At 35.5% G+C, this 22,829-nt stretch overlaps 1 protein-coding gene across 2 annotated transcripts in view; it reads right to left on the minus strand.

Moving 5' to 3' along the window:
- Positions 1-22,829, minus strand: part of SGCD (sarcoglycan delta) — a 1,287,299-nt gene that overhangs the window by 987,859 nt on the left and 276,611 nt on the right. The window contains exon 1 of one of the 2 annotated variants that reach the window (XM_027841885.1): positions 13,373-13,424. The exons of the other annotated variant lie outside the window; for it this stretch is intronic. The gene's annotated coding sequence lies outside the window, so the exon portion shown is untranslated. Of the gene's footprint in view, positions 1-13,372; positions 13,425-22,829 lie in introns of those variants that run through there. 2 annotated transcript variants of the gene reach the window in all.

Raw genomic sequence — 22,829 nt, forward strand, 5'->3', positions numbered from 1 at the left:
AGATAGATAGATAGATAGATAGATAGATAGATAGATAGATAGATAGATAGATAGATAGATGATAGATAGATGATATAGAGGGCACAGGGTGAGTTGAAGATGAAGGGGTGATATCTGGAGAATAAAATTAAGGGGTGAGAGAATATTATACTGGGAGAAAGAAAAAGGGAGAGGTAGAATGCTATAAATTTTCTTACATGAAACAGACAAGAAAATGATTTTGCAGTGGAGGGGAAGTCGGGGAAGATGAGAGGGAATGAGTGAATCTTATTCTCATCAGATTTGTCTTATGGAGGGAAGAACATACTCAATTGGGTATGGAAATCTGCCTTACCTTACAGGAAAATATGGGGGGGTAAGAAAAGGGGGTGATGATAGAAGGCAGGGCAGATTGTGGGAGGGGGTAATAAAAAACAAACACTTCTGAGGAGAGACAAGGTTAAAAGAGAGAATAGAATAAACAGAGGTCAGGATAGGATGAAGGGAAATATAGTTAATTTTTCATAACATGACTACTATGGAAGTGTTTTGCATGACTACACATATATAACCTGTATCAAATTGCTTACCTTCTCAATGAGGGTGGGTGGGGAGAGAGGCAGGGAGAAAATTTGGAACCCAAAGTTTTAAAAATGAATGTTAAAAATTGTTTTTACATGAAAATGTGAAATAAGATACGTGGGCAATACGGTATGGAAATCTACCCTGTCCTACAGGCAAATAGAAGAGGAAGGGGATAAGAGAAGGGAGGGAGGTTGATAGAAGAGAAGGCCAATTTGGGGAAGGGGTATTCAGAATGCACACTGTCTTGGGGTGGGGAGAGGGGTGAGATGGGGAGAAAATTTGGAACTCAAAAGTGAATGTTGAAAACTAAAAATAAATAATTTTTTTTTAAAAAAGGCTCCATGGATTCCTATGCTTTGTAGGATTTTTAACAGGAATGGGTATCATATTTTGTAAAAGGCTTTTTCTGCATCTAGTGATATAATCATGTTATTTTTGTTCTTGTTACTGATATGATCAATCATGCTGACATTTTCCTAATATTGAACCATCTCTGCATTCTTGGGTATAAATCTCACCTGGATATAGTATATGATCTTTGGAAGATATTGCAATACTTTCCTTGCTATGTATGTATGTGTGTGTGTGTATGTGTGTGTGTGTGTGTGTGTGTGTGTATATATACATATATAAATTTTTGCATTAATATACACGAATGAAATTTGTCTATAGTTTTCTTACTTTGTATTTGCTTTCTCTGGTTTATGTATCAAAACCACATCTGTATCATAAAAGGAATTTGGTAGGACTCCTTTAACTGTTATTTCAAATGGTATTAGAATTAACTGTTTCTTAATGTTTAGTACAATTCACTTTTGAATTTGTCTACTCTTGGGGATTTTTTCTTAGGGTGCTTGTTGATGGTTTGTTCGATTAATTTTTTTAAGATAGAATTATTTAAGTATTCTATTTGCTCTTCAGTTAAACTGAACAGTTCATATTTTTGTTAAATACCCATTCATTTCACTTAGATTACCAGGTTTACTGGCATATAATTAAGCAAAATAATTCCTAATAATTGCTTTAATTTCATCTTCACTAATGGTGCCTTGACCATTTCATTTTTGATAATAGTAATTTGGTTTTCTTTCTTTTTTAAATCAAATTAACCAATGGTTTGTCTATTTTTTCATAAACCTATTCCTAGCTTCATTAGCTCATTGTTTTATTTTGTTTTGTTTTTAACTTTAAATTTATTACTATCTCCTTTGATTTCCAGGATTTCTATTTTGGAATTTAATTGGCTATTTTTAATTTGTTCTTTTTTAGTATTTTTTTTGGCATTGTTGTATGCTCAATTTTGGTTTTTCTTTCTTTTATTAATGTACACATTTAGAATATAAATTTTCTCCTAAGTACTGCTTTGGGTGCATCCCACAAATTTTTGAATGTTGTCTCATTTTTGTCATTTTATTTAATGAAAATATGGATTGTTTGTAATTGTTTTTTGACCCACTTATTCTTTAGGATAAGATTATTTAGTTTCCAATTAATTTTTAATCTATCTTTCCATTGACCTTCATTGAATGTAATTTGTATTGAATTATGATTTAAAATGCATTTAATATTTCTATTTTTTTCTGCATTTGACTGTGATGTTTTTATGTTCTAATACCTGGTCAATTGTTGTGAAGGTGCCATGTATAGCTGATAAAAAGGTATACTCATTTCTATTCCCGTTCAGTTTTCTCCACAGGTTTGTCTTATCTAACTTTTCCAAAATTGTAATCATCTCCTTAATTTGTTTCATATTTATTTCATGGTTAGTTTTATCTGTCTCTTAGAGGGGAAGATTGAGCCCCTCCTCCCCACTAGTGTAGTTTTACTATTTCCTCAGTTAATTCATTTAACTTTTCCTTTAAGAATTTTGATGCTGTGCCATTTGATGCATATATGTTTAGTATTAGTATTGATAATACTTCATTGTCTATGATTCCTTTTAGAAAGATGTAGTTTCCCTGCTTATCCCTTTTAATTAGGTTTATTTTGGGGTTTGTTCATCTGAGATCATGATTGCTACCCCTGGTTTTTTTTTTCTTTTTTTTTACTTCAGGTAAAGCATAATAGATTCTGCTCCAGTCTTTTATTTTAACTGTGTCTCTCGCTGTTTCAAGTTTGTTTCTTGTAAACAACATATTGTTGGATTCTGGTTTCTAATCCATTCTGCTATCTGCTTCCATTTTATGGGTGAGCTTATCACATTTTATTCACAGTTATGGTTGCTAACTATGTATTTTCCTCCATGCTATTTTCTTCAGTTTATCCTTCTTTCTCTCTTTTTATCCTGCCCCTCCTCTTAAATCTGTTTTGTTTTTTTACCATTGCCTTCTTTTATCTGTTCTCCCCTGTATCAGCCCCATTTTTATTTGTCACTTGCACCTCCTACCTCTCTATTGGGTAAGATAGATTTCTGTTACCATTTGATTGTGTGCTTGTGTATGTATATGTATATATGCATGTATGTATATGTGAGTGTGTGTATGTGTGTGAATGTGTATATATACACATATATATGTATATATATACATTCTTTTTCAGCCAATTTAGATATGAGTGAGGTTCAAGCTTTGCCTGCACACACATCTCCCCAATACAGTCCATTTCCCTCTCAATTGTAAAAAGCTCTTCCTTGCATACCTCTGTTATGTGAGATGATTTCCCCCATTTTCCCTCTCCCTTCCTCTTTCTCTGAAGGCCTCCCTCTTTCTCAATTATGTTGAGATGGTGTAAAGTAAAGAAATATAATTGACTCACTCCTGCACCCTTTTTCTATGTTGACTCCTTCTGACCACCTTAATAATGATGAAGTTCTTAGAAGATAAGTATCATCTTCCTGTATAGAAAGGTACACAGTTTAACCTTATTGAGTACCTAACGATTTCTCTTTCATATTTACCTTTTTATGTTTCTCTTGAGTCTTATGTTTGAAAATCATATTTTCTGTTCAGCTCTGGTCTTTTCATAAAGAATACTTGAAATTATTCTATTTCATTGATTGTCCATTCTCCCCCGCCCGTGCCAAAAGGATTATACTCAATTTTGCTGGGTAGGTTATTCTTGGTTATAGTTTTAGTCCTTTTGCCTTTCAGATTATGATATCCAAAGCTCTCTGCTCCTTTAATGTGATAGCTGCTAGACTTGTGAGATCCTGCTGACTATGGGTTACAGTATTTGAATGGTTGCTTTCTGACTGCTTGCAAGTATTTTCACTTTAATCTGAAAGTTCTGGAATGTAATATTCCTGGGAGTTTTAATTTTGGTATCTCTTTCAGGCAGTGATTTGTGGATTTTTTCAATTTCTATTCTACCTTCTGATTCAAGGATATTGGGCAGTTTTCTTTGATTTTTTTTTTTGAAATATTATGATTAGGCTCTTTCTTTGTTCATAGCTTTCAGGTAGTCCAATAATTCTTAAATTATCTCTCCCTAATCTATTTTCCAGGTCATTTTTTTCTAATGAGATATTCAACATTTTCTCATTTTTTTTCATTCTTTTGACTTTGTTTTATTGTTTCTTAGTGTCTCATGGAGTCATTAGCTTCTACTTGTCCAATTCTTATTTTTAAGGAATTATTTTATTCAGTGAACTGTTGTAACTCTTTTTCCATTTGGCTAATTTTGCTTTTTAAGAAATTATTTAAATCAGTGATATTTTGTACCTCTTTTTTCATTTGAACAATTCTATTTCTTAAGGTAACATTTTCTTTAGTATTTTTTGTACCTCTTACCAAGATGTTAATTGTCTTTTCATATTTTTATTCCTTTCCATTAATTTTTCCCTAATTTTTTCTGCTACTGCTCCTATTTGATTTTGAAAATTATTTTTTAGATTTTCCAGGAATTCATGTAGGAATTCTTTCTAATTCACATTTTTCCCCTTTGAGGCTTTGCTTGTAGCTGTTTTGACTTCATTGTCTTCTTCTCAGTTTGTGTCTTAATCTTGTTTGTCCCCATAGTAGGTTTTTTTTGGTCAAGTACTTTTTGTTTGTTTTGTTTACATTCAACAAAAAGCAGTGGAAATATAGATAAAAAATAATTGGAAACTAAATAATCTAATACTAAAGAATTAGTAGATCAAAGAACAAATCATAGAAACAATAAACAATTTCATTAAAGAGAATCATAACAATGAGACAACATACCAAAATGTATGGGATGCAGTCAAAGCAGTACTTACAGGAAAATTTATTTCTCTAAATTCATACATCAACAAAATGGAAAAAGAATATATTGATGAATTGGGCATGCAATGAAAAAAACTATAAAAGGAATAACTTAAAAATCCCAAACTGAACACCAGACTGGATCCCTAAAAATTAAAGGTGAGATTAATAAGATTAAAATTAAAAAAAAAAACTATTGAGCTAATAAATAAAACTAGGAGCTGATTTTATGGAAAAAAACCAATAAGATCGAAAAGCCATTTGTTAATTTGATTAAAGAAAAAGAAAGAAGAAAACCAATTATCCTGTATCAAAAATGACAAAGGTGAAATCATCACCAATGCAGAAGAAATTAAACCAATTATTAGTAAATATTTTGCCTAACTATATGCCAATAAATCTTACAATCTGATCAGAATGAATGAATATTTAGAAAAATATAAATTACCTAGATTAACAGATCAGGAAATAGAGTGCCTAAATAACCCCATCTTAGAAAGAGAAATTGAACAAGTTATTAATGAACTTCTTAGGAAAAAACAGGGCCAGATAGGTTCATGAGTGAATTCTACCAAACATTTAAAGAACAATTCCAATAAAATATAAACTATTTGGAAAAATATGTGGAGTCCTACCAAACTCCTTTTATGACTCAAATATGGTGCTCATACCTAAACCAGGAAGAGCTAAAACAGGGAAAGAAAAATATAGTCCAATTTCTCTAATGAATATCACTGCAAAAATTTTGAGCAAAATACTAGCAAGGTGATTACAGCAATAAATCACCAGGATTATGCACTATTACCAAGTGGGATTTATACCAGGAATAGAGGGTTTGTTCAATATTAGGAAAACTGTCAATATAATTGACCACGTCAATAACAAAACCAACAGAAATCATGATTATCTCAATAGATGCTGAAAAAGCTTTTGACAAAATATAGTATCTATTTCTATTAAAAACACCAAATAGCGTAGGAATAAAGGGAACATTCCTTCGAATGACAAGCAGTATCTACCTAAAACCATCAGCAAGCATTAAGTGTAATAGGGATAAGTTAGAAGGCTGCCCAATAAGATTAGGGATGAAGCAAAAATGCCCATTATCACCACTATTATTCAAAATAGTACTACAAATTTTAACTATAGCAGTAAGAGAAGAAAAAAAGAATTTGAAGTAATTAGAATAGGCAATAAGTAACAAAACTATCATTCTTTGTAGATGATATGATGGCATATTTAGAGAACACTAGAGTATCAACTAAAAATTACTCAAAAAATTAAAAATTTTGGCAAAGTTGTAGGATATGAGTTAAACCCACATGAATCATCAGCATTTCCCTATGTGACCAATAAAACCAAACAGCAAGAGATAGAAAGAGAAATTCCATTTAAAATAACTGTAAGGAGTGGATAGAGCATCAATCCTGGAGTTAGGAGGACCTGAGTTCAAATCTGGTCTCAGACCAGACACTAGACTCTTACTAGCTGTGTGACCCTAGGCAAGTCACTTCACCCCAAATACCTTGCCAAAAACAAACAAACAAACAAAAACAAATAAAATAACTGTAAACAATGAAAAATACTTAGGAATCTACCTATCAAGACAAACCTAGGGACTATATGAACACAGTTACAAACAAAAGAAAAACCTTTCATACAAATAAAGTCAGATCTCAACAAATGGAAAAATATTACTCATGTGTAGGTTGAGCAAATATAATAATAATGACAATTCTACCTAAACTAATTTACCTATTCAGTGCCACACCAATCAAACTACCAAAAAGTTATTTTATAAAGCTAGAAAAAAATAACGATAAAAATCATCTGGAAGAACAAAAGGTCAAGAATATCAAGGGAATTGGGGCAGCTAGGTGGAGCAGTGGATGGAGCACAGGCCCTGAAGTCAGGAGAACCTGAGTTCAAATCCGGCCTCAGACCAAACACTTGACACTTACTAGCTGTGTGACCCTGGGCAAGTCACTTAACCCCAATTGCCCCTCAAAAAACAACAACAATAACAACAAAGAATATCAAGAGAATTAATGAAAAAAGTGCAAAAGAAGGTGGCCTAGCAATACCATATTTCAAACAATATTATAAAGCAGCTGTCATCAAAACTATCTTGTTGGTACTGGCTAAGAAATAGAGTGGTGGATCAGTAGAACAGATTAGGCACAAAAGACACAGTAGCCAATGATCACAGTAACCTAGCATTTGATAAATCTAAAGACCCCAGCTTTTGAGATTAGAACTGACTATCTGACAAAAAATTACTAGGAAAACTGGAAAACAGTAGGACACAGATTAGTTAGAGACCAACATCTCACACTGTATACCATGATAAGGTCAAAATGGGTGCATGGTTTAGACATAAAGGGTCTCATTAGCAAATTAGAAGAACAAGGAATAGTCTACCTGTCAGATCTATGGGGGGGGGGAGACCAAACAAAAGATGGAGAGCATTACGCAATGTAAAATAGATAATTTTGATTATACTAAATTAAAAAGCATTTGTACAGACCAAACCAATGCAACCAAGATTAGAAAGAAAGCAGAAAGTTGGGAAACAATATTTACGGTAAGTGTCTCCCTAATAAAGGCTGTATTTCTCAAATATATAGAGAACTAAGTCAAATGTATAAGAATACAAGTCATTCCCCAGTTGATAATTGGTCAAAGGATATGAACAGGCAGTTTTCAGATGAATAAATCAAAGCTATCTATAAGCATATGAAGAAGTGCTCTAAATCACTTTTGATTATTGAAATGCAAATTAAAATAACTCTGAGATGCCATCTCACATCTATTAGATTGGTTAATATGACAAAAAAGGAAAATGATGAATATTGGAGAGGATGTGGGAAAATTGGGACACTGATGCACTGTTGGTGGAGTTGTGAACTGATACAACCATTCTGGAGAGCAATTTGGAACTATGCCCGAAGGGCAGCAAAACTGTGCATACCTTTGATCCAGCAATACCATTACTAGGTCTATATCCTAAAGAGATAAAGATAAAGAGATTAAAAAGGGGGAAAGGACCTACAGGTGCTAAAATATTTATAGCAGCTCTTTTTGTGGTGGCAAAATATTATAAAGTGAGGGGATGCCCATCAGTTTGGAGCTGTGGTATATGAATGTAACGGAATACTAGTGTGCAATGAAGAAATGATAAACAGGCGGATTTCAGAAAATCCTGGAAAGACTTATACAGACTAATGAAAAGTGAAATGAGCAGAACCAAGAAAACATTTTACATGTATCAGCAACATTGTGTGATGATCAAGTATGAATGACTCAGCTCTTCTCAACAACACAATGATCCAAGACAAGAACAAAGGACTCACAAAGGAAATGCTATACATATCCAGATGAAGAATTGATGGATTCTGAATGCAGATCGAATCATATTTCTTTTTGTAATTTATTTCATTTTTCTCATTTTTTATCTGTTTCTTCTTTCACAATTGTGCCTAATGTGGATTTTTTTCATTACTTGTTTGCACATGTATAAACTATATCAAACTGCCTGTCATTTTTGTAAGAGGGGAGGGGATAGAGGGAGGGAGAAAAGTTTGGAACTCAAAATCTTGCAAAAATAAATGCTAAAAATTTTCTTGACATGTAACTGGGGAAAAATACTATTAAAAATCAATTCATATTTTATCCCCTTTGAGGCTTTGCTTATAGCTGTTTTGACTTCATTGTCTTCATGTTTGTGTCTTGATCTTCTCTGTCACCATAGCGGATTTTTTTTTTTGAAGTTCAGGTTCTTTCTGTTTATTTGTTTCTTCAATTTCCCACCTGATTTCTTGATTTGAGACATTATGATAATGTTGAGCTCTGTTCCTGGGGCGGGGGGGCTGTTGAAGGAAGAGAGTTCTGTCTCAAGCTTCAGGATTTTTTTTTTTTAACCTAGGAAAAGGTGTGGTCACTGCTCTTTTTTTCTGTAATCCTCCCCGAGGAATGATGCCTGGTCCTTTGGAATTGCAATTGGCACTTTTCCTCAGGGTCTCTCTTGCCATGGGACCCAAAATGACACTGTTCCCCAGTCCCTGATTCCTTGATGCCAGAAGTGATACTGCCCCTCAGGTTTTGCATTCCCTCTGGACAGAAAGTACTTCTCTACACTCTTGAACTATGACCCAGAAGTGTATATGGGCAATAGAGTTGCCAAACAACATTTGGTCCTGTGACCAGTGCCAGAAATAGTAATCTATTTCTGAACAGTTGCTAGGTTCCCCTTACTGTCTTTGGCTTGAAAGGTCCTAAAGCTGCTGCTGCTTTTGTCGCCACCACCTAGTCTCACTGCTGGTGATTCATCCATGTGGGCTCTGGGCCAGCCTCCTCTCCTCTTGTCATAGATCTCTCTTTCCAACCTCCTATGTTGTCTTCAGTTGGAAAAATATCTCGCTCTGACTTTTTGTTGGCTCTGCTACTCCAGAATTTGATTGGAAGAATTATTTTAAAGTCATTTGGAGGAGAATGTTGGGAGAGCTCAGCTTTCTGTACTCTGTCATCTTGGCTCTGTTGTTCATGTTGCATCTTCTGATATCTAACTGAAAGAAATGTGGGCAGCCAGTTCACAAAAGCTGTCTAATTGATAGATTTTAAAAAAAAACCTGCAGGGGCAGGTAGGTGGTGCAGTGGATGAAGCACCTGAGGGCAGGAGGACCTGAGTTCAAATGCAGCCTCAGACACATGATACTCACTAGCTGTGTGAACCCAGGCAAGTCACTTAACTCCAATTGCCTCACCAAAAAAGAAAAAAAAAAGAAAGAAAGAAAGAAAGAAAGAAAAAAAGAAATTGCAACTACTTTTTAGAAAGTAGGCAAGTGACTAACAGGTAGAAGTTTTATTCAAAAGCTCTTTTATAGTGACTTAAATTAAAAGTAAGAAAACAAGCCCAGAACCAACTGCCATTTCTCTTGTAAGTCACCAGCACAAAATTTCCTTTCCACAATAAAGTCATTGTTGAACTCAGTGAAGACCAATTGCCTGACAATCTAGCATATGTCTGTGAAGAAACACTCTTCTTGGAAATTGCTTAGTTCAAATGTGTTGCAGGATATAGAAGGAAAAGAAAAGCCTGGACCAGCTAACAAGTATAAGCTCATTCTGAATGAAACCAGGAAGGCTGATACAAAATTTTGTGTAAAAAAAAAATTAAAAATACAAAAATTTCAAAACCAATCCCCCAATTATGTTCTATTGAAATTGGTGAGGACGGAAAAAATAGGGTAAATGTCATATGAGATGGTTACCAGGGAAACTTTTTCCTGACTGGGAGAAGACAGCAATGTGTTGTAAGCACATGCCATACATAATTCTGTACTTTCTTTTTGCTTGTCTTAAATCAAACCATATAGAATCAAGCTGAGTTGTAGAGGTAAGAAAATGACTGTTAAATCAGTTTGGTATAATGGAAAGAGAGTAATTGAGTTGCTAATGAACTAGGTGTTTAATTTAAACCAGAGTGGGTTTGAACTCACATTGCTGAGCACAAACCCAGACTCTAATGCTTCCTACCTTTGTAACTTTGGATAAGTCACTTATTCTTTCTGGGCCTCATTTTTCTCATCTGTAAATTAAGGAAGTTGGACTAGGGAGAATCTGATGTCCCTTCCAGCTCTATATTTAATGACTTATGAATTATGACCTGGACTCAAATCTCAGTTACGCTGAGTGGCACATTTACAACCTTTAGTAAGACATTTTTTTCTTCAATTTTCAGTTTCTACATTTATAAAATGAGGGGGTTGAATTATAAGACCCTATCTTTCTCTAAATTTTGTGATGTAAGGGAAATGTGTGTGTTTATTGTGTGTGTGTGTGTGTGTGTGTGTGAAAGAGAGAAAGAGAGAGAGAGAGACAGACAGACAGATAGACAGACAGACAGAGAGATCTACAAAAAAGAAAAGATGTGGGGAGTACAGAGTCACTGAGAGTGTTCTTCAAGGGGCACTTAATGTCTTTTTACATGAAGACACTGAAAAAAAATTAAACCAGGGCAAATTTCTAAAGGCATAAAAAATTATCCAAAGCCTTTTGAATTTAAGATGCAATTCCAGATGAATTAAAAGCTCTATTTTTAATCTGTTGGATACAGCTACAAGGTAAGATTAAGCAGTGATTGATGAGAATTGAAGTTAGGATTAAGAAAAAGTATAGTATTATACCTAGGCAGCTTCACTTCTTCAAATCCTGCTGTAAATTATGTTCTTTTAGTTGATGATTAGGTAATCATTATTATGTTACTTTTGAAGAGATATATTGTGTATGCATATATAAGTATATACACATATATCAACTCATTACCAAAAACTTCCATACAAAAATTAAAGTAAGACATGATTGAAGACACACATACCCAGAAAAGAACATAGCATTATCATGTAGTAAGATCACATAGTAGGGACAGCTAAGTGACTCAGTGGATAGAGTGCCTAGCCTAGAGTCGAGGAGACTAATCTTTCTGAGTTCAAATCTGGTCTCAAACACTTTCTAGGTGTGTGACCCTGGGCAAGTCAGTTAACTGTTTTTGCTTCAGTTTCCTCATCTGTAAAATGAGTTGGAAAAGGAAATGGCAAACCATTCCAGTGTCTTTGTGAAGAAAACCCAAAGAGGGTCACAAAGATTTAGACCTGGCTGAAAATGACTGAACAACAACAAAAAGGTCAAGTGATAGAAGATAGACTTCCCACATGTCACACTTATATCAACAAAACATAAGTTCCAGAAGAAGTCTTCTAATATACCATGTAGATCCTTTATGGAGGATCTATGGAAGGATAGAGACAAGAATCATACTAAATGAGAAAGTCTGGATGTAAGGCCATTTGACTGAGAGAGTTCTTCCATTGTTGAGATCAAACTTCTACCAAAGTACTGAAATACCTTAGAGAAAAAAAAATGGTACATGTGTTCTATTCTTATATTCTCTTAGTTCTGGGAAATGCTAGACATTCAGAAAAAAATGCTTCTTAAATTGTGAGTTGTGACCCCATATGGCAACAGTAAAATGTTTCTGAATGGACAACAACTAAAAATTAATTTAATGATTCTGAGGTGTTTCTAGAAGTGCTTGCTTGTGTTGCATCACACAACTTCACTGCAGCCTTGGTTCTGAACACAAAGCATGTACACTTTGCATAGTGCAAGTCCTCAGGCGCCACAATGAGGACAAACCCAAAATGCAAAAAGGGTTTCACCCACCAGTGGGAAGAGTTTAAGAAACTCTGATTTAGACCAAGCTTCTGTAACCTAAGGTCTTCATCCAGGTCATTAGAGCTAAAATGTGTCTCCTCCAGAATAAACTTATCACCTGAAATCTTATCACCCTGTTGATTGACTCAGTTTTTGGTACTTAAAACCTTGTCAACTCCCTCAGTTGCCTCTCCTCTGAATGGAGGGCTAGAGAGCAGAGGAATAAACTTTTCCCTAAGTTTTCCTTTAGAGAGGACTCCAAACTTTCCAGGAAACTTTCCATTTTCCATCAGCATCTCTGCTTGATTCTGACTCAATAATTTAACATTGCACCTTTTTAATGGATACCTTCTCATGATTTGCTCCCCCTCATGCTTTTCGGTTTCCTTTTGGGTGTTGTCTTTGCCTAGTAAATTGTCAGCTCTTTTAGAACAAAAACTATCTTTCATTTTCTTATTTGTATCCCCAGGGTTTAGCATATTGCCTGGTACTTAGTAGGCACTTAATGTTTATTTAATTGAATTGGAATGAAAGCATGAAGCATGCTCCTCTCCCTTCTGCAGAAGGAAAGTATGCTACAAGTAGAGACCTAGATAATTAGAAATGAATTAAAAAAACAAGATGACCAGAAGCTTTCTGCTATATCCTATGTTACCTATTTTAGAAACATGAATCAAAATGTACCATTGCCAGTAGGAACCTAGGCATGGGTAAAGTAACTAAAAGAACTTCTGTCCTTATCTGTGATTGTGGGAAAAAAATTATTCTTAGACCTGTTGCCTAGCAAACAGTGTCAATTCACTTAATTCCATTACTTGTCAAATTGCAAAAACACTGGTCTCAGTGAGTGAAAAGGCTGAAACTAATTTTTTTTTTCAGAAAGGAATTTATATTACTTTTGAATAGATTCTATAACTCAAACCCAGGTAACAAAGTTTTCCCTAGTGGGGAGGCTTAGTGAACTCTGCTTTAATGAACTCATGGGATTGATTTATGATTTGCATATCCACTGAAAATTGGAGTATACAAAGTATTTTAAACAAAGCTATCCTAAATTTAAACACACATTCATTCCAACCTAATGGCATCTGCTGGTTTCAAGGCAAAATTAGGTAAAGGTGTTATGGGGGTCATCCTTTCACATGGGAATGAAGTTCTAAATTAATGATAGACCAAACTGTGTTATATAGGGGTTTCATAATATCAAAGTAGGGAAGAGATAGCAATATATATATATGTATATATATATATGTAAATGATTTTATTACATGTTTTTTTAAAAATCTCATAAGGAACCCTAAAAGCACTACTACATAACCCAAACAAGGGACATCATCTTTCAGCTGATAAAGGCCAAATATTTGTATAGGTTATAGAGAAATGCATTGCCAATTCTTTTATAAAAAGAGAAATAGTGGTGCAACAGAAATAACCTTGGATTTGGAGTCAGAGGTCAGAAGAACTGGATTTCAATCTAGGCTTTGCCACTTAGCAGCTGAATGACCTTGGGAAAATCGTCTAACATTTCTGGGCCTCAGTTTCTTTCCTGTAAAATAAGAGAGTAGGACGATATAACCCATAAAGTCCTTTCTAGCTCTAAATCTATGATCCTATGACAAAAGTTGGGGTAATGTTAAGTAAATTATTCTAGTATTTTAAATATTCTCCCTATACTTTTCTTTACACTAATCAACTTTTTTAAATCCTTTTTTGAAGAGTACAGAATGGCAAATTTTGGCTCATTCTCTGCTGAAATTACATCACCAATAGACTGAATTTGATCTGAAGAATAAATATATTTTTATTTTAATTTAAAAAAATTAAAATAATTCAGATTTATTTTTCCTAAGCTTTCTTCTGTGAAACGTGTTTCTAAAAATCATTCATAGCGCATAGGAAGAATTTTGGGGTTGGAAGTGTTAATTAATGTGCATGACATAGAGAGAACAGGGAAAAGGTTAGAACTGATGTTTCTGATAATAGCACTTCTAAAAACAGAAATTTTTGGTAGCAATTCTCTTTCATGTTAGTTAACTATCATCTCAAGATCCTGGAGTTTGTCCTAAGATACAATAGATAGCAAATAATACACCTGTTGACTTTGAAGGAACAGATGACACATCCTTTTCTCGTTATTACTGGAAAGAGAAAATACGTCTTTCCTCCCTTCACTTGCACCCCCCCCACACACACACAATAGAGTTTTCTGTGGTTGAGAACAACAGGAAAATCTTACTCTGAAAGCTTATTCAGAGCAGTTGAATAGGTGTGAACACTAAGCATAATAGGAAAAAAAAAGCTTGACTTCTGCTGTTTATATATTGCTCAACTTCCCTGGTCAACTCACACTTTTGTTTTACTTTACAGTATATAAGCAGATTTTCCTCACAGTAACCCTGTAAAGTAGGTAACATAGGTATTAATATTCCCATTTTCAGGATGAGGAAACTGAGGCTGACACACTACACAACTTGCCCAGAGTCACATATCTAGTAAGTAGCAGAGTTGGGCTATCCACTCAGGGCAGCCCATGTCTAGGCCTCTTTCCAAATGCCATGATTGGGAACATTAAAGAACATGGGAACTATAAATTTCTGCTTCATCAGCCCCTTGGTTCCCCAAATGAAACAACAGGAGCAAGTTTCCCAAACAATTACCCTCTCAGCTCCACTTTAGTAGTACAATATTTATTTTAAGTATTTTTTTTTATTCTTAACACTCAACTTCAAAAAAAAAAATGTGTTCATTAAAGATTTTGTCCTTTGTTGAATCCAAGATTTCATTGCTTTTTTTTTCCAATGATGTGGTGGTGGGAGACAGACATAGTATAAATTAGCCTAAATTCAACTCTGTCAATCATTCTCATATAACTTGAGGGAAAAGCAGTGGTTTGTTCCTCTCCACTATGCAAAAAAATTAAAATGGCCTGAACTAGAAAGATCTCCAGAATAATTCTCTTCCAATATTTCCCCATGGTCTAGAGATGATTCTGTGGTCTTTAGGGTGATGCTAGCAGGGTATTAAATCTGGCAGGATCTACCAAAATGGAAAAGCTTCAGGTACAGTCACAATAACAGAATATATACAATGGGTAGTCAAACTAAGGATGGTGGCATTCACCAGGACATCCCCTTGTCCCCTCTGTAGAATTTAATGTCCTTTTGAGCACAAATTGTTTTACCTTCATCTTTCTATTACTAGAGCCTAGCACATACTAGATGATAAGAAAATTATGCTTATTAAATCCTTGTTCAATTCAATCAACATTTGGCAGGTTGGTTATCCATGAAATTGGCAAAAATACAAAATTGTCCTCAGTTCTATGTGCCATTTCTTAATTTTGCAGTGACAATTCCAGAGGCAGAAAAGAGGGCAAAGAGCCAAATAATAATTAGACTACAAATGTCTACAAATGTTATTTTACCTGTTCATACGTGTAATATGCAGTCTTTTTCCATTGGTCAATAAGTTGACACACCACTGGAGGAACTGAATGAATATTGGTACCACTGAAATATACCAAGAACCAGAATACTGAGTGGATGTTCCATGAAAGAGTTATAGAATAAGATAGAAAATTACATGGGAAGAGAAGATGTGGATGGGTTATAATTTATACCAGTAGAGTGAATACTACACTGACAAAATCAAAGATTTAGATCTAACGAAGTGAATGGAGCATGAATGACATCATTCCTATCATATTAAGGACATTAGAGGATGCTCAAATGTGTGTGTGCGTGTGTGTGTGTGTGTGTGTGTGTGTGTGTGTTTGTTTATAGTGACTTGGAGTCAGAGGCTTTCAATTCAAATTCTGTCTCTGACGATTACAGCTGATGTGACCTAGGGCAATTCACTTAACCTCTATGGCCTCAATCTCCTTAATTATATAAAAATAGGGAGTTGGTCTATGACTGACTCTCTCTCTCTCTCTCTCTGTCTCTCTCTCTCTCCATATATACATATATAATCATAAATTACTATAGAATTGTATATATACATATATATACATAAAATCCTATGATCCTATAAATATTCACTATGAAAGTAGAAGAAAAATCAGGAAAATAGGCTTCACTCAAAGTATATGTGAGTCTGTTTGAATGTATCCTGTAATATATGACATTTCTGTAATTTTATGTGTATAGGAAACACTCATTGTGGGAACTTCTTTTGCAGTACAGAAAATATCTCCACTAATAGACATATATAAACTTACTTATTGCTTAGCAAATGAGTAGTAGGGAGGTGCTTGAAGCACTATAAGGTTAAGTGTATGGGATGAGGATTATGCTGAAGATCTTTCTGGTTTAGCCTATTCAAATTCTTCCAAATGGTCAATAGGAACCAAACATTTATTATTAAATGTGGGAGGCAGGATTTGACCTCAAGTCTTCCTAATTCCAAAGAAGCCCAATATTCTGTTTAATACATCACACTTTCTGTCCCTCTCCATAAGCACATATATATCCATGTATGCACAAACACACACACACATATACAAACACATACACACATAAAGATATAAGGAAAAAGTTTTAGTGTTGGAAGACAACTTAGAAATCCTTAAGTCCAATGCCCTCACGTTAAAGGTCTATAGAAGTAAAGGCACACAGTTCCACATCTAGTTAGAAGAAGATCTATAACTAGAATCTGGATCCTCTGATATCCTATATGGGGCTCTGGGGTGGATATTATCTCCAAAGGACAGAACTATGTACTGGAAACAGCATGGTATGGGGGAAAGACAAACATATCGCTTCATCTTGAGCAAGTTAATTAACTCCATACTTCAGATTCCTCCTCAATAAAGCAGAGGTAAATCAATGACTTGCATTATCCCCGCCAGTTCTAAGGATCTACGTGCACACACACACACACACACACATACACACACACACATACATACACACACACGCACACATACACACATGTACATACACGTACACCTTAGTGTATGTCTGGTGCAGGTCAGTTTCCCTGTAGAAGTATGTTAGTTTGATCAAATCTTGTCAACATTTTACATTCTCTTTGCTCCTTGATGCTTCACCATGTCATTACTCCCCAAGACACCACTTTTCACTTGGCTTCTTTGCCACTTGTTCCTGTTTTGTTGTAGAAAAACCAAATGGAAAAGTCATCTCTAAATGGGTCTGCATCCCACAGAGAATTTACTTAGATGGCATTCAAATCTGTTTTTAAATTTTGAGCACCATGGCAAGAAATCATATAGTCATTACGCCTCAGATTTGACAGCTCTTTCTCAGCATGCAGAGCAGAAATTAGGTTCAAAAGTATTTATTGAAATGTGAGGTTTCACTTACCACCATGATATTTCTGACAATGGGGAGAGACAGCAGATTGGGAAGTCTACAATGTGTCTCCATATTGTGATTGCACGATTCCCTAATGGTGGATCACCAAGCTCAAATATTTAAAACTGAAATAATGAACCCTTTAAAAAAGAACTTCAAGACTATCTGTGTTTGCATTTGTTCAAACAAAGCCACTTAGTGCACACAGCAATCACATTTCAGAAAGAAAAGAGGACTGCACACTGAATAAGTTTCCAAATGGATTTGAAGACAAAGGATCCAATCAGGCAGAATTCAATTAGGCAGAAAGTAGCCTTACCAGAAGTTTTGCCTGAAAGGAAAATGAACCTAATGTCTCAAAACTTCCAAGGGGACTATCAAGAGTCAAAGCTTAAGTTGACAGGAGGAAGGAAGGAAGGAAAGAAGGAAGGAAGGAAGGAAGGAAGGAAGGAAGGAAGGAAGGAAGGAAGGAAGGAAGGAAGGAAGGAAGGAAGGAAGGAAGGAAGGAAGGAAGGAAGGGAGGGAGGGAGGGAGGGAGGAAGGAAGGAAGGAAGGAAGGAAGGAGGGAGGGAAGAAGGAAGGAATTATAAGATACTATTCCAGGTCTTGTGCTAACCACTTTACAAATATTACCACATTTGGTCCTCACAACCCTGGAAGGTCAATGCCATTATTATCCCCATTTTATACTTACACTTTTACACTTTACACATTACACAGAAAACTGAGGGAGGCAGAAGTTGTCACTTGCCCAGGGTCACACAGATGGCAAGTGTCTAAGACTGAATTTGAACTCAGGTCTACCTGACTCCAAGCCCAGCACTCTATTTACTATGCCACCTAGTTGCCTCTTAAAGTGAATTTATTTAAAATAAATTTACAATTTACTCTTGAATTTACTTTGATTCATTTTTATCAAGGCACTTTCTCTCTCTTTCTCACACACACACACGCGCGAGTGCACGCGCATATGTGGTGCATGTTCATAAAATCTATGACAACACAACTTTACATTGAAATCTGGTTTTTAACTTAGCAAGACATTTTAATATCCATTTTCTCAGCTGATCCTCATAGCAGTCCTGTGATACCTATTGGCAGGGAAGATATTATTAATGTTATTTTACCAACAAATAAAGTGAAGCACAGATACATTGAGCAAGTTGCCTATGATCACAAAACAAATTGTTGAAGACATAAAAATAAAATACAAGATCTCCTGGCTCATGGCCTGGAGACCTTTTTGCCTGACTTCACTAATTCAGGTACAGAAATCACATGGCCAATTTCTGAATTTTCCACCTGTTTCCATTTGCTTTGAACCAGGCAAGCTTTTTTCCTAAGTCTTTTAGAGCTTCTTTGATCCCTCTACCCAACTTCCTTTCTATTATTGTGAATTTATTTTTTCCCAAATGTACTCAATCTTCAGAACTAACTGTCTAGGAAGTGATTCAGAATATCGGGATACCCAGAAACCTATTTTACTTTAAAGTAAAATCACTACTGTGGAATTCTTTTATGTACAGAGTCTATTTCTTTCATTGGGTAGCTTTTTCAGCTCATGTCCAATGCCTCATTGAGAGACAGCCTAGTAGAAGAGATAGAGCACGCCAGGACTTGGAGTTAGAATATCTGAGCTCAAATTCTGCCTTTGAAATGTCCAGTGGAGCAGTAGAAAAAGGGCTAGACTTCTCACCAATAAAATTAAGGAGTTAGATTAGGCAAACTAGATCTAAGGTCTCACAACGTACTTAGCTGTACAACCACAAGCAAGTCACTTAATGTCTATGAAGCACACACAATTCTCTAAGATATCTACTTTCCAATGGTACCAGGGAAATCAGTGCATGAGAACAAGGGCTGGACCTGTGCCATGGTGCAGTGGATAGAGCACTGGGCCTGAAGTCATGAAGACCTGAATCCAAATCTCACTTCAGACACTTATTAGTTGTGTAACCTTGGTCAAGTCATTTAATTGCTGCCTGCCTCAGTTTCTTTATTTATAAAATGGAGATGTAAATAAAACCTACCTCCCAGAGTTGCTCTGAGTTTAAAATGAGATCTTTGTAATGCTCTTTGCAAACCTTAAAGCACTACATAAATTCTAGCAATTATTGTTGTTGTCACTATTGTTATTATTATTTCCTTATTTAGACACTTACTAATTGTGTGACCCTGGAAAACCATTCAACAACCTCTTTCAGCCTCAGTTTTCTCATCTGTAAAATGGGAATAATAATAACATCTCTCTGACAGGGTTTTTGTGAGGATCAAAAGAGGTGACACATTCAAAGAGCTTTGCATACCTTAAATGTCTATATAAATTCTATCCATTATTAGCAATATAAGTCATTTTTCTTCTCTGCAGCCTGCAGTCTTAGAAACTTGTCTAGAACAGGGTTTCTTAAACTTTTTCCACTTGCGACCCCTTCAGCACTTCTTTTTATAGTTTTTTTTAAATTAATTTGTTTGGAATTATCAACAATCACTTCCATAAGCTTTTGAGTTTTAAATTTTTCTCCCCTTCCCTCCCCACCTCCCTCCCCAAGATGGCACACAATCTGATATAGGCTATACATATATATTCCTATTAAACATATTTTCTCATTAGTGATCATGTAAGTAAGAATTAGAACCAATAGGAGGAACCACCAGAAAGAGGAAACAAAACAAAACAAAAGAAAAAAATAGCAAATAGTGTGCTTTGATCTGCATTCAAACTCTGTAGTTCTTTCTTCTTTGTGGATAGCATTTTCCATCATGAGGCTTTTGGAGATGTCTTAGATCCTTGTATCTGTACTATTGAAGGGAGTACCCACACAAATTAAAGTCCTTCCAGGATAGTGTATTTACATTGGCCTAGGATGCCTGTCCCATGGAATGTGCTCAGAGCCATTGCTGACTCTGGCCACACAGGATCTTTGGGATCTATTTCCAGGCCTGTTGTGGTGCTAAAAGGACTTCACATTTGGGAAAAAACCCACCAAACCTTTAGGGGTCCCTTGGTCTTCCTGCCCCTCACCTCATGACAACAGGAATGGAGGTGGAGTAATGTATCAGTTAAAGGAAGAGACAACTTCCAAGTATTTCTCTACATTGCAAGGTAGACACCCCCCCCCAAACACACATACAGTTTCAGATTCCCTCTCCCCCAGGTAGCCCTCCCTCCTTCTTCTGCTTCTGCTGTGTTCTTAGTTCAAAAAAAAATTGAGATCCTTTTTCATCAAATTTCCTGTGTTTCTTGGAGGTGGGAAGAAAACAAAACAAAACTCAGTCTCTTTCAAGTGAAACCTCCCAGAAACCCATACAGACAGTAGCTTTCTCAAAAGCTCACAAGATAAGCATTCAAGTAGAGTAGCCCCCAATCTAGCAATGCATTATGGAAACAAGATACAGACAAAGCCAGAAAAACCTGAATGTGTTTAGGGAATCTGGGAGGCAGAGTTCACTTCCCTCAGGGCCTCAGGCTCCTAATCAAATCAAAAGTATACAATATAATACATCTCACCTCCAGTGGCTGTAAGATCTGAACCTTCTCCAGGAAGCAGAGGACCTCTGGAATAGTTTCATCAATGGCCACTCCGGGCCAAATTTCCAAGGCAGGATTGTTAAAGATTCAGACTCTTGCATGAATTAAGTCAATGGCCACGGAATTGAAAGGGGAAAAAAAAAAGAAAGCTTCCCAAAATGTGCTGAAGCATTGCTTCTATGTGGCACATCCAGGGTTGGCTAGAAAGCCACAAGTCTGCCGACCACTCCAGGAAGTCACTATAATCAATGGAGTTCCTAGCAAAAGCCTAGGCCTGACTGAAATGCCAAGAGGCAGAGTTTCAAACCTCAGACTCTCCAAATAATGGCTACTGACATAAGCCAACAAAAGATTTCTAAAATGTTGACAATGTAGTAATGACTACTGGTTATATATTGGATTGAGTTTGAGATTGTCTTTTCTAGCCATCTTTAGATGCTTTGTTTTTTTTTTTTTCAGTCTCTCTGGAAAGACTGACTCTTTCATCACGCCCTATACCTTTATGATAGTTTCAGTGTCTAACCTACCAGATTGGAAGATGCCAGAGGACAAGAAGCAGAATTTATTCATTTTTATATCATTCACAGGCTCTATGGGGTCCAGAGCCTTAAAGTAAGAGGGCAACTAATTATGTTGACTAAACTGTCAAGATTAACTTGCCATCAATCAACCAATAAGTATTTATTTAAATTTTCACTATGTACCAAACCCTGTGCTAAGTGCCTACAATATACAATAAAAACCCAAAACAGTGCTGCTTTCAAAGAGTTTACAGAACATAAAGGGTTTATATGAACATAATTAAATACAAAAAAGATATGTACATGTAAAATTTCTCCCCTATCTCCCTCTCTGTCTCTCCTTGTCTCTCCCTCTCTTTGTCTTTCTCTATCTCCCTCTCTTTTCTATCTCTCTTTTCCTTCCTTCCTTCCTTCCTTCCTTCCTTCCTTCCTTCCTTCCTTCCTTTCTTCCTTCCTTCTCTCTCTCTCTGTCTCTCTCTGTCTCTCTATATATATAAATATATATATATAGACATATATTTCCATATATATAAAATTTCATTTTTGTGAATTCAATGTTTATGCTACATGTTATGCTTTGTTTTTGGTAGTGGTGGTACCAATGATTTTAATAACATTGCATTTATTTCTCTTCCTTACCCTGTCTCTTTCTACCTTTCCAATTTTCTTATTCCATACTCACTTCTTTTCCATGCACTCTGAGTGGACCTTTGCTGCTGCTTTCTAATCAATTCCATCTCCTCTGTCCAGGGAAAAGGATATAGAATAAGAAGGTAGGTAAGGTAGGAAGGGGTTAAGTTGTAAAGAGAAATAAATGCATCCCTGAAGTCAAGAGGACCTGAGTTCAAATCTGGTCTCAGACCAAACACTTGACACTTACTAGCTGTGTGACTCTGGCAAGTCACTTAACCCCAATTGCCTTAAAAAAAAAATTGGAACTCGAAAGAGAAATAAATGGCACGTTATAAAAATCATTGGGATGCCCATTGTCAAAAACAAAGCAAAACATGTAACATAAACAATGAATTTGCATAAATGAATTAATAATATTCATTCTACCAAAATTTGTGAAGTACAAGTTACATGCAAAGGTTTATTTGCTCTATAGTAGGCAAAGTTATCAAGTTTTTAAATAACTTTAATTAATAAGTATTTACTAGAGCTGAGACTTTTGAGACATTTATATATATATATATATATTTTTTAAATCTTTTAGCATTAAGACTAATCTAACCAGAAGAGATAGAGACATAGAGATACAGATAAAGAGACAGAGGAAAATGACACAGAGAGATAGAGACATAGGGAGAATTATATGAAAGAGAAAATTACTCATGTTAGAGATGAACTCTTTTCCTTTCCCCCCTCCCCCCAGTGTGTCATTACTGAATTCTCTCTTCCAGGTACCTAAATTGTACCCTAGGGACCTGAGACAGTTAATATGCTTCCTAGTGGGAATGCAATATTTCTTCTCAGTATAGTCAGGTCTCATAGGTTATTCCAAACAACAACACTAAGAGTTATA

The sequence above is a fragment of the Vombatus ursinus genome, unplaced genomic scaffold (genome assembly GCF_900497805.2).
Source record: "Vombatus ursinus unplaced genomic scaffold, bare-nosed wombat genome assembly UNPS02014863.1, whole genome shotgun sequence".
NCBI classification, from domain to species: Eukaryota; Metazoa; Chordata; class Mammalia; order Diprotodontia; family Vombatidae; genus Vombatus; species Vombatus ursinus.